At 38.2% G+C, this 13,497-nt stretch overlaps 1 protein-coding gene across 50 annotated transcripts in view; it reads right to left on the bottom strand.

Moving 5' to 3' along the window:
- LOC104004648 (ras GTPase-activating protein 4) overlaps window positions 1-13,497 on the bottom strand; it is a 144,711-nt gene that overhangs the window by 94,549 nt on the left and 36,665 nt on the right. For 25 of the 50 annotated variants that reach the window (XM_063814630.1, XM_063814593.1, XM_063814596.1 and 22 more), the window contains 2 exons: window positions 13,369-13,429; window positions 6,513-7,324 (listed from right to left, as the gene is read on the bottom strand). The gene's annotated coding sequence lies outside the window, so the exon portion shown is untranslated. Of the gene's footprint in view, window positions 1-6,512; window positions 10,972-13,368; window positions 13,430-13,497 lie in introns of all 50 variants that reach the window. The other 25 variants (XM_063814621.1, XM_063814622.1, XM_063814624.1 and 22 more) reach the window with 6 other exon arrangements.

Below are 13,497 nucleotides of genomic sequence, written 5' to 3'. Positions count from 1 at the left end.
CTGTGAAAAGTATTTGAAAATTGACTATTTTTACTCATGCTTTGCTAACCTATTTTTAATTTACATGCATTATTGCAAGAACTCTGTTTTATAATTCACTCCAAAATATTCACTCCAAGAATTCAGCTCATTTCTCTTTTTTTGTTTAGCTATTTTCAATGCCTATTCAAGAAAGGCTGCTGAAAATCACTAATCATTGCTATGCCCTACACTGTCCAACACACGTCATAGTAGGAAATTGCTTAGCTTTGCAGCTTCAATTTCTAAATATAAATGTGTGTACTGCTTTATCAATTTTTGAAAGTTCAAATTGCAAATATACTCTTTTAACTTAGAAAGAGCTTATCTTTTCTGCTTCCTGTAAACGTTTCTTATAGATAGCTAAGAATAAACTTTAAATAGAAGTTTAATGTTGATAAAATGTTCTAGGCATTAGGTTTGAAGATTCTTTTTTTTTAATTATACTTTAAGTTTTAGGGTACATGTGCACATTGTGCAGGTTAGTTACATATGTATACATGTGCCATGCTGGTGCACTGCACCCACTAACTCGTCATCTAGCATTAGGTATATCTCCCAATGCTATCCCTCCCTCCTCCCCCCACCCCACAACAGTCCCCAGAGTGTGATATTCCCCTTCTTGTGTGCATGTGATCTCACTGTTCAATTCCCACCTATGAGTGAGAATATGCATTGTGTGGTTTTTGGTTCTTGCGATAGTTTACTGAGAATGATGATTTCCAATTTCATCCATGTCCCTACAAAGGACATGAATTCATCGTTTTTTATGGCTGCATAGTATTCCATGGTGTATATGTGCCACATTTTCTTAATCCAGTCTATCATTGTTGGACATTTGGGTTGGTTCCAAGTCTTTGCTATTGTGAATAATGCCCCAATAAACATACGTGTGCATGTGTCTTTATAGCAGCATGATTTATAGTCCTTTGGGTATATACCCAGTAATGGGATGGCTGGGTCAAATGGTATTTCCAGTTCTAGATCCCTGAGGAATCGCCACACTGACTTCCACAATGGTTGAACTAGTTTACAGTCCCACCAACAATGTAAAAGTGTTCCTATTTCTCCACATCCTCTCCAGCACCTGTTGTTTCCTGACTTTTTAATGATTGCCATTCTAACTGGTGTGAGATGGTATCTCATTGTGGTTTTGATTTGCATTTCTCTGATGGCCAGTGATGATGAGCATTTTTTCATGTGTTTTTTGGCTGCATAAATGTCTTCTTTTGAGAAGTGTCTGTTCATGTCCTTCACCCGCTTTTTGATGGGGTTGTTTGTTTTTCTCTTGTAAATTTGTTTGAGTTCATTGTAGATTCTTGATATTAGCCCTTTGTCAGATGAGTAGGTTGCGAAAATTTTCTCCCATTTTGTAGGTTGCCTGTTCACTCTGATGGTAGTTTCTTTTGCTGTGCAGAAGCTCTTTAGTTTAATTAGATCCCATTTGTCAATTTTGGCTTTCCTTGCCATTGCTTTTGGTGTTTTAGACATGAAGTCCTTGCCCATGCCTATGTCCTGAATGGTAATGCCTAGGTTTTCTTCTAGGGTTTTTATGGTTTTAGGTCTAACATTTAAGTCTTTAATCCATCTTGAATTGATTTTTGTATAAGGTGTTAGGAAAGGATCCAGTTTCAGCTTTCTACATATGGCTAGCCAGTTTTCCCAGCACCTTTTATTAAATAGGGAATCCTTTCCCCATTGCTTGTTTTTGTCAGGTTTTTCAAAGATCAGATGGTTGTAGATATGCTGCATTATTTCTGAGGGCTCTGTTCTGTTCCATTGATCAATATCTCTGTTTTGGTACCAGTACCATGCTGTTTTGGTTACTGTAGCCTTGTAGTATAGTTTCAAGTCAGGTAGCGTGATGCCTCTGGCTTTGTTCTTTTGGCTTAGGATTGACTTGGTGATGCGGGCTCTTTTGATTCCATATGAACTTTAAAGTAGTTTTTTCCAATTCTGTGAAGAAAGTCATAGGTAGCTTGATGGGGATGGCATTGAATCTATAAATTACCTTTGGCAGTATGGCCATTTTCACGATATTAATTCTTCCTACCCGTGAGCATGGAATTTTCTTCCATTTGTTTGTATCCTCTTTTATTTCCTTGAGCAGTGGTTTGTAGTTCTCCTTGAAGAGGTCCTTCACATCCATTGTAAGCTGGATTCCTAGGTATTTTATTCTTTTTGAAGCAATTGTGAATGGGAGTTCACTCATGATTTGACTCTCTGTTTGTCTGTTATTGGTGTATAAGAATGCTTGTGATTTTTGCACATTGATTTTGTATCCTGAGACTTTGCTGAAGTTGCTTACCACCTTAAGGAGATTTTGGGCTGAGACGATGGGGTCTGCTAGATATACAATCATGTCATCTGCAAACAGGGACAATTTGACTTCCTCTTTTCCTAACTGAATATGCTTTATTTCCTTCTCCTGCCTAATTGCCCTGGCCAGAACTTCCAACACTATGTTGAATAGGAGTGGTGAGAGAGGGCATCCCTGTCTTGTGCCAGTTTTCAAAGGGAATGCTTCCAGTTTTTGCCCATTCGGTATGATATTGGCTGTGGGTTTGTCATAGATAGCTCTTATTATTTTGAGATCTGTCCCATCAATACCTAATTTATTGAGAGTTTTTAGCATGAAGTGTTGTTGAATTTTGTCAAAGGCCTTTTCTGCATCTATTGAGAAAATCATGTGGTTTTTGTCTTTGGTTCTGTTTATATGTTGGATTACATTTATTGATTTGGATATGTTGAATCAGCCTTGCATCCCAGGGATGAAGCCCACTTGTTCATGGTGGATAAGCTTTTTGATGTGCTGCTGGATTTGGTTTGCCAGTATTTTATTGAGGATTTTTGCATCAATGTTCATCAAGGATATTGGTCTAAAATTCTCTTTTTTGGTTGTGTCCCTGCCAGGCTTTGGTATCAGGATGATGCTGGCCTCATAAAATGAGTTAGGGAGGATTCCCTCTTTTTCTATTGATTGGAATAGTTTCAGAAGGAATGGTACCAGCTCCTCCTTGTACCTCTGGTAGAATTCGGCTGTGAATCCATCTGGTCCTGGACTTTTTTTGGTTGGTAAGCCATTGATTATTGCCACAATTTCAGAGCCTGTTATTGGTCTATTCAGAGATTCAACTTCTTCCTGGTTTAGTCTTGGGAAGTCGTATGTGTTGAGGAGTTTATCCATTTCTTCTAGATTTTCTAGTTTATTTGCGTAGAGGTGTTTGCAGTATTCTCTGATGATAGTTTGTATTTCTGTGGGATTGGTGGTGATATCCTCTTTATCATTTTTTATTGCGTCTTTTTGATTCTTCTCTCTTTTCTTCATTACTCTTGCTAGCGGTCTATCAATTTTGTTGATCTTTTCAAAAAACCAGCTCCTAGATTCATTAATTTTTGAAGGGTTTTTTGTGTCTCTATTTCCTTCAGTTCTGCTCTGATTTTAGTTATTTCTTGCCTTCTGCTAGCTTTTGAATGTGTTTGCTCTTGCTTTTCTAGTTCTTTTAATTGTGATGTTAGGGTGTCAATTTTGGATCTTTCCTGCTTTCTCTTGTGGGCATTTAGTGCTATAAATTTCCCTCTACACGCTGCTTTGAATGTGTCCCAGAGATTCTGGTATGTTTTGTTTTTGTTCTCGTTGGTTTCAAAGAACATCTTTATTTCTGCCTTCATTTTGTTATGTACCCAGTAGTCACTTAGGAGCAGGTTGTTCAGTTTCCATGTAGTTGAGCGGTTTTGAGTGAGTTTCTTAATCCTGAGTTCTAGTTTGATTGCACTGCGGTCTGAGAGACAGTTTGTTATAATTTCTGTTCTTTTACATTTGCTGAGGAGTGCTTTACTTCCAAGTATGTGGTCAATTTTGGAATAGGTGTGGTGTGGTGCTGAAAAAAATGTATATCCTCTTTATTTGGGGTGGAGAGTTCTGTAGATGTTTATTAGGTCCACTTGGTGCAGAGCTGAGTTCAATTCCTGGGTATCCTTGTTGACTTTCAGTCTCATTGATCTGTCTAATGTTGACAGTGGGGTGTTAAAGTCTCCCATTATTATTGTGTGGGAGTCTAAGTCTCTTTGTAGGTCACTAAGGACTTGCTTTATGAATCTGGGTGCTCCTGTATTGGGTGCATATATATTTAGGATAGTTAGCTCTTCTTGTGGAATTGATCCCTTTACCATTATGTAATGGCCTTCTTTGTCTCTTTTGATCTTTGTTGGTTTAAAGTCTGTTTTATCAGAGACTAGGATTGCAACCCCTGCCTTTTTTTGTTGTCCATTTGCTTGGTAGATCTTCCTCCATCCTTTTATTTTGAGCCTATGTGTGTCTCTGCACGTGAGATGGGTTTCCTGAATACAGCACACTGATGGGTCTTGACTCTTTATCCAATTTGCCAGTCTGTATCTTTTAATTGGAACATTTAGCCCATTTACATTTAAAGTTAATATTGTTATGTGTGAATTTGATCCTGTCATTATAATGTTAGCTGGTTATTTTGCTCGTTAGTTGATGCAGTTTCTTCCTAGCCTTGATGGTCTTTACATTTTGGCATGTTTTTGCAGTGGCTGGTATTGTTTGTTCCTTTCCATGTTTAGTGCTTCCTTCAGGAGCTCTTTTAGGGCAGGCCTGGTGGTGACAAAATCTCTCAGCATTTGCTTCTCTGTAAAGTATTTTATTTATCCTTCACTTATGAAGCTTAGTTTGGCTGGATATGAGATTCTGGGTTGAAAATTCTTTTGTTTAAGAATGTTGAATATTGATCCCCACTCTCTTCTGGCTTGTAGAGTTTCTGCCGAGAGATCCGCTGTTAGTCTGATGGGCTTCCCTTTGTGGGTAGCCTGACCTTTCTCTCTGGCTGCCCTTAACATTTTTTCCTTCATTTCAACTTTGGTGAATCTGACAATTATGTGTCTTGGAGTTGCTCTTCTCGAGGAGTATCTTTGTGGTGTTCTCTGTATTTCCTGAATCTGAATGTTGGCCTGCCTTGCCAGATTGGGAAAGTTCTCCTGGATAATATCCTGCAGAGTGTTTTCCAACTTGGTTCCATTCTCCCCGTCACTTTCAGGTACACCAATCAGATGTAGATTTGGTCTTTTCACATAGTCCCATATTTCTTGGAGGCTTTGTGCGTTTCTTTTTATTCTTATTTCTCTAAACTTCCCTTCTCGCTTCATTTCATTCATTTCGTCTTCCATCGCTGATACCCATTCTTCCGGTTGATCGCATTGGCTCCTGGGGCTTCTGCATTATTCACGTAGTTCTCGAGCCTTGGCTTTTAGCTCCATCAAGTCCTTTAAGGACTTCTCTGCATTGGTTATTCTAGTTATCCATTTGTCTATTTTTTTTTCAAAGTTTTTAACTTCTTTGCCATTGGTCTGAATTTCCTCCTGTAGCTTGGAGTAGTTTGATCATCTGAAGCCTTCTTCTCTCAACTCGTCAAAGTCATTCTCCGTCCAGCTTTGTTCCGTTGCTGGTGAGGAGCTGCCTTCCTTGGGAGGAGGAGAGGTGCTCCGCTTTTTAGAGTTTCCAGTTTTTCTGCTCTGTTTTTTCCCCATCTTTGTGGTTTTATCTACTTTTGGTCTTTGATGATGGTGATGTACAGATGGGTTTTTGGTGTGGATGTCCTTTCTGTTTGTTAGTTTTCCTTCTAACAGACAGGACCCTCAGCTGCAGGTCTGTTGGAGTTTGCTAGAGGTCACTCCAGACCCTGTTTGCCTGGGTATCAGCAGCGGTGACTGCAGAAAAGCAGTGGCTGTAGAACAGCGGACATTGGTGATCCGCAAATGCTGCTGCCTGATCGTTCCTCTGGAGGTTTTGTGTCAGAGGAGTACCCGGCTGTGTGAGGTGTCAGTCTGCCCCTACTGGGGGGTGCCTCCCATTTAGGCTGCTCAGGGGTCAGGGACCCACTTGAGGAGGCAGTCTGCCCGTTCTCAGATCTCCAGCTGCGTGCTGGGAGAAACACTACTCTCTTCAAAGCTGTCAGACAAGGACATTTAAGTCTGCAGAGGTTACTGCTCTCTTTTTGTTCGTCTGTGCCCTGCCCCCAGAGGTGGAGCCTACAAAGGCAGGCAGACCTCCTTGAGCTGTGGTGGGCTCCACTCAGTTTGAGCTTCCCGGCTGCTTTGTTTACCTAATCAAGCCTGGGCAATGGTGGGCGCCCCTCCCCCAGCCTTGCTGCCCCCTTGCAGTTTGATCTCAGACTGCTGTGCTAGCAATCAGCGAGACTCCGTGGGTGTAGGACCCTCTGAGCCAGATGTGGGATATAATCTCCTGGTGTGCCGTTTTTTAAGCCCATTGGAAAAGGGCAGTATTAGGGTGGGAGTGACCCGATTTTCCAGTTGCCGTCTGTCACCCCTTTCTTTGACTAGGAAAGGGAACTCCCTGACCCCTTGTGCTTCCCGAATGAGGCAATGCCTCGCCCTGCTTCAGCTCACGCATGGTGCACTGCACCCACTGTCCTGCACCCACTGTCTGGCATTCCCTAGTGAGATGAACCTGGTACCTCAGATGGAAATGCAGAAATCACCCATCTTCTGTGTCGCTCACGCTGGGAGCTGTAGACCGGAGCTGCTCCTATTCGGCCATCTTGGCTCCACCGTATCCTTGTTTTAATAGAAGAAAACTGTATAATATCAATATTGGAATGGTTAAATACTGTTTTACTCATTATATTGATATTATACATTCATTAGAAGATGACTTAATTAGCCAGGTGTGGTGGTGCATGACTGTAGTCTCAGCTACTCGGGTGGCTGAGGTGGGAAGATGGCTTGAGGCAAGGAGTTCAAGACCAGCCTGGACAACATAGCAAGACCCCATCCATAAAATAATTCCCAGACTGACAAAGAAACTTAAAAAATAAAACATAGACTAGGATCTCATTAACAAATTAACATTATATATATATATAACAGATGTGAAATAAACTACCAGAAAGATTCTCTTCTACATCATATGTCACCAGGGAAATGTGAGTTAAAACAATGAGATACCACTACCTACCAATTAGAGTGGTCAAAATCCAGAACATGCTGTGGAAAATGTGGAGCACCAAGAAATTTTATCCATTGCTCATGGGGATGCAAAATGGTACAGCCACTTACCAAACTAAGCATACTTTGACCATACTCTCCAGCAATCACACTCTTTGGTGTTTACCCTAATAAACTGAAAATTTATGTCCACACAAAAACTGGCACATAAACATTTATAGCAGCTTTATTCATACTTGCCAAAACATAGAACAACCAAGATGTCCTTCAGTAGGTGAATGGATAAACTTGGTACATCAGGACAGTGAAATATTATTCAGTGCTTAAAAAAGAAAGAAAGAAGCCATCAAGCCATGAAAACATCTAGAGGAAACTTAAATGCACATTACTAAGTAAAAGAAGCCAATCTGAAAGGATATATACTATGTGACTACAACTATTAGACATGCTGGAAAAGACAAAAGATGGAGACAGTAAAATAATTGATTGGTAGTTGCCAGGGTTAGGGGGAGAGAGGGATCAATAGGCAGAGCACAAAGGATATTTGTGGAGGTGAAACTACTCTGTGATATTACAATGGTGGTACATGTCATTATACATGTGTCCAAACCCACAGAATGTACATCACCGAGAGTGAACCCCAGCATAAAGTAGGAAATGTGGGTAATGATGATGTCTCAATATAGGTTTATCAACTGTAACAAAAGTATCACTCTGGTGAGGACTGTTGATAATGGGGGAGGCTGAGCATGTGGGGCAGCAGGGGCTACAAGGGAACTCTTGGTATTTTCTGTTCAATTTTCCTATAAAACTAAAACTTCTCTAAAAAATAAAGTCTATTCAAAATTATATATATAATACATTTTTCTCTTTATAAACAGACACTGTAAGAAACATCAAAACTATTTGTAATAGCGCATACGGTTAGGCAGGAGAGGTTTGACAAAGTAGAGAAGGGTAAAAGTGGAATTTTTAAGTGATTTTAAATTGTTTGAATTCTTAAAATGACATTCATTTATAGTGTTGATACATTTCAAAAATAAGAAAATTAGGGCAAAGGAAAAATAAAATAGAAAAAGTACAATGAAATCAAGAGTAACATTAATACACAAGACATGCATATAGAATTCTCTACATTTTCTAACTGTGAGTCATAAAATGGACTCTGATCTTTTCTGCCAACAATGACCAGTTAAATCATGGTGTTAACATGATAGAAATCAAACAAATTATTCAGGAGGTACACATTATTCCTGGCATGAGTACCTAAATAAAAAAATCTATTCTGTGTCTCTATTGAGTGATGTTTGAGCAGCAACTTTAATGCTATCTTTATAGCAACTCAATGCATTTCATTGAGCTTTTTCTTTGTAAATGTTCACGTAGACTGCCAAAGTGCAGCTTGATAATACCTGTCTTGTAGGTCTTGAAGTTTTCTAGGTAGGAACTGGCAATGGTCCACAAAACAATGTGATCATAAAACATGGCTCTGCTATGGTCTTGTTTATTCCAAAAGCCATATTTAGAGTGTCCTAAACTAAGCTACTATTTTTTATTCTGCAAAAGTAGATTCTTTGGTCAAATATTTCAGAAAATTTATATCAAGCCAAGTTAGATGTGTTTCTTTGCCTTTGGGACTTCTTAGAGCCTTTAATATGCAAATATGCATTGTAAATCTTTAAGAGTGAGACAGAAAATATTGTGTTTGTCAAGCAAAATTAAGTCTGGGAGCCTATTTTTGAATGAGTGTCTCCAGGGCTTTGATTCCATAGAGCACACGTCTGGTAAGCAGTATGGCCAGATGGCTCCTCCTTTTAGGTGAGTCTCTACAAATAGGGTTTTGTTATTGTGGCTCTTTTCTTTCAATGAGGATATTGATAGGCCTTCTCGTGATGCCAGATTTTATTTATAGGTCTATTATTGTATTTCCTATTTTTGCTGAATTTGATTTTTCTTTACCAATTTCTCTACCACTTTGGAAATGCATCAAGAACAGTTTTTGTTACCTCAGTACCTAATAATGCCAGTGCCTAGCTCAGTATTTATTAACTATTTTTGAAAGAAAAACTAAACATAGCATTTTCACAGGAAGATTATAAATCCATGGAGCATTACAGATAGTTCTAAGATATTTTAAATATTCCAAGGCTTTGCGGAAAGTTAAATGACATCTTTGTTGCTGAAATTATACCAACTCAACATGTTAATAATCATGCTGATCAGTAACTGTGGTTTGGTAGTTGTAGATGTCTTTATAGTAGTTGGAAAACAAATTAATAGACATAGTTTGTTTAATAATTTTTTTCGAATTTGTAGTTAGAAAAAATGAAAATACTTCTGATTGAGAAAAAAATGTTGAAAAATGTATTCAGCTCCTTTACAGAGAGGAAAACTAAGGCTAATGTGGTAAGAGAGACTTGCCTAATATCACACAAACCCTTTAGAGCACAGTAAGTATTAAAACTCATACTTAATCACTTCCATGCAGTAGGTTTTCTCTTTTCTAGACTCTCCCTTTTGCAAGTTTAATGGTAACATTTCTCTTTCTCCTTGTCTTCTTTCTTTTATTTACATAGCATGTGACATTCTCTTGCATGTTTCAAGTATTTTTGCCATCTCAGGACTGAGAGGCCCTGGCAAACTGGCAGTTGGGTAAGCTGCATTTCCCCTCCTTAATTAATGCGAAGCACTGCCTTTGACAGAGCTGATTCACAGTGACGGGGCTGACTGGCTGAAAACTGGTAGGAGGACTTTGCAACAGCTCTGGGCCAAACCGAGTCCACAGGCCATATGTCTGGCTCCTCCATCATAAACAGACGACCAAGTGTGCACACTCCCAGGTGTAATGTCACTGGGACCTTATTTGCAAACATATAAACGAATGACATTCAATTATGTTCAGAGGCAATGTTGTCAAAACCACCAAGGAAGCAATTTACTGCTCTTGCACAGTATGTGACTCACAGTGCATTAGCAAGTTTTCATTGCTTAGTTTGTTCAATATGTTTCTGAAGCAGTTCTTTTGCAGCCTGTTGTGTAACCATGATACACACACTTATATAGCATACATAGATAGGATTAAATTAAGGGTTGTTACAGAATTACGTCAAGTGAAAAAAAAGTATAATAAAATCAGCTAATTTCTTTGTAGACATTGGCCAATTAAAGGGAGAAAAGCATAGTTTCTACAACTAGTGGAGTAAAGTTATTAGTTGATACCAATGGATATTAGCAGAAAATTGATGAAAGGTTTTAAATTTTTGGCTCTATGGGATTCCATTTTTGCTAAATGATATAATATTCTCATGGTAGGAAAAAAGTTCTCTGATTTACATAAAATGTGGGTATAGCAAAAGCAATGGTATTTTAACTTAACAACAGCCCTCAAAACACCCTTATAATGTTCTTGGAACAAATGCTGTAAAAGCTGAAAGGGTTCATTCCTAGGTGTTCCTATTGGCACTATTACTAGTGCTAATAGAAAGCACCCAGAAAACTGAATCAGGGAGATAAACTATACCGTCACACAATACATAACAACAGTAATAATCATAGTACTTTGCATTGGCATTATGTTTTACAGTGTACATAAACATGAAGTATGCCCTTGAACTTGAGTATATTACATAAAACACAGATGGAGTGGGCAGCTTTAAAGGAAGTATCATCATTATTTATTATTTTTGTCTTTCTCATTTCCAAGGTTAGAAAACTGAGATTTAGCGAAGTTATATGACTTATCCAAGGCTATATCTCAATACTATTAGAATCAAAAGTAGATGTGGCTGAGTCTTCTGAATTCTAGGGCAAAGTGTTTTCTCACAAGTAATACTGTCTCAACTGTCAAGAGTACAGGTCTACCTTATAACTGAAACTATCGTAGGTATCAGAAGAGGGACTATATCCGGAGGGCAGGCGGAGGAGCTCCATCATGATGGTCCTAAACCTTGAAAGATGGGTAATGCTTAACTAATACAAGAAAAAAATGAAAGAAATTCTGAGCAAGGCAACACCTTGGTTAACGATTAGAAAATTAACATTTGTTGACTGATTTAATAAGTATTAAGCACTCATAAGCACCAGCTAGTGTTCTAGGTACTGCGATTTGGCATTGAGCAAGAGACACCATCTTAGTCTTACAGAATCTATGCTATAAGTGGAATATGGACCCTTAGAAATGAATAACAAAATTTAAAAATTATTTTACCTTCTGTTAAGAAAATAGAGTAAATGGGTTGAAAGTGGTAGAGGGAAGGAGTATTTCAGGCCAAGTCATCAGAGAAGGCCGCTCTTAAAGATGACCTTGGAGGAGACACCTGAATGATAAGGAATGTTATCATGCAAATGTCCACGGAAGCATTTTCTGGTGGATGAGACCAGTGATGCAACCTGGGAACAAATTTCTTTCTAAGTGTGATAAGAAGACTTTAAGAGGTTCTATGTACTTTTTGAAAAGATCATTATTCCTGCTTTCTTTCACAAGTCCAAAAGAGGTCATGAATGGAAACAGGAAGAGCAGGATTTTTTTGGTAGTTCATGATATGTAGGAGAGGTTTACTCAGAGGGAGAAAGGGTGAAGTGAGAGATCAAAGCAAAATCCTAAATTTTTGGCTTGAGTACTTGAACAGATGAGATGAAGAAGGGTATGAACATAAGTAGGTTGTGATGCTGGCCCTAGTTACTAAAAGGGTGTGTATGTTTATGAAGTAGAAAACAATAGCTGGCTCCACCAGGGCTGTGAGTTTAATGCAGTTGGACTCCTCAGACTGGGCCGTGATGAGGCACGGTATAGAACTGAGAAGAAGGGGATCTGCAACTCAGCCACACCTTCTAAACCAACACCCCAATCTCATTTTCATTGTTTGTAAAATGAGGGGTTAGGTCACGTTGATAAAATTTAGCTAATTTTAGGCTCTGAACTCCTTTTAAGAATCTAATCATTACTAACGATTCTCCAGAAAACGAAATTGAACATATGTTTAAAATTCCCAGGCAACACAGAGACTTAAGAACTTCTTGGCTTGAATATTATCAAGGATTACTCCAGTTAGAAGTGTTTGATTCTATACAATATCAAAATAAGTCCCAAATTACAGTGATCTAACAAAACCATATGTGACCACTGCAGTGTGGCAGAGAGTTTTGCTGCAAGTTTGCCCACGTATGTGAACTGATGAAGACCCTCATCTTGTAGCTGCAACATCAGGAATATTCAGCCTCTTTCTTCATTGCATAGTGAGAGAGAGAACCAAAAACCACATAGGGAGTTTTCACTGCCTCTGACTGAAAGTGGCATGCATTCCTTTGAATTTTATATTATTGGCCAGATCTTATCACCTGGCACTTGGCCCCTAACTGCAAATGGGATAGAAAATAGAAAAGAGTGTATTTGGTAGACATTATATATTCTCTTTCACATAAGCTTTCTCCTTACACAGATATTTTCATAGCTCAACCAGAAACTTTTGGTTAAATAAGCATAGACTTGTCTAAATAATGGAATACTATGAAGCTGTCATAGGTTTGTAAAGATTGCTAAGGCATAAAAGTCTATTTTAAAAAAATACAAAGTAGTGTGGATAGTCTGCTGCCACTCATGTAAGAAAGAAGGAAAATGAGAATTTATGTTTGTATTTGTTTGCATTTGGATAGAAAATCTCCAGAGGATAAGCTTAAAAGTGAGTAGTGATGGTGATGGGCCTCTTGGATGGGAAAGATGAGAGAGTGAGAGCAAAACTTTTCATAGTATGTGGTCTCATATTATTTTGATTTTTATATGAACATTCTCAGTAATGGAGGGCATCAAAATATCAGTGGCTAATTCCAAAGCTCCTGCTATTACAGAATGACAGCATCCGATGGAGGAGGATGTTCATGTATCACCAAACAGCTCAAGCATGGCTTCATTACAGTGTAACATGCATCATGTCGTGTGTTATTGCTTACTTAACAAACCTCACTCTATCCCATGGATTAATCAAGATAAAGTAGCCAAATATTGCCTGTCTACAGATGAGGTTTCCATTTGTCAAGAGGAGATATAAAACTAAGTAAGGAATTGGTAGATTTTCTCTTCATCCACTCTCAGTGCTAATATAAGAACTTAAAGGGGATTTTTTGGCCGTAATTCGATATGACATTAATGTTAGAAAATTATTCACCTAAATGAACAAAAAGTTTTCCAAAGTAAAAAAATTATCTTGATAATGTAAATTTATATGCTATTCAAACTTGAAATGCATGAAACAATTTTTATGGTAGTATACTTTATTATGAATCATTTATAATTTTTGAAGCAAAAACAATGTGAAATCATAGTAAATAGTATAAGATTTGGAACTAGACAGATATAAATTCAAATCCTACCTCTACTAATTGTGTTCCTATGGGCTTCTTGCTTAATCTTTTGGAGTTTCCATTTCTCCATCTGTAAAGTGAGGATAACAAAATACTTTATGTAGTTGTGAAAACTGAAATTAGATGTTTAAAACACTT

Source organism: Pan troglodytes, chromosome 6 (assembly GCF_028858775.2).
Source record: "Pan troglodytes isolate AG18354 chromosome 6, NHGRI_mPanTro3-v2.0_pri, whole genome shotgun sequence".
Lineage (NCBI taxonomy): Eukaryota > Metazoa > Chordata > Mammalia > Primates > Hominidae > Pan > Pan troglodytes.
The sequence above is the reverse complement of the archived record's forward strand: the minus strand, read 5'-3'. Positions and strand labels throughout refer to the sequence as shown.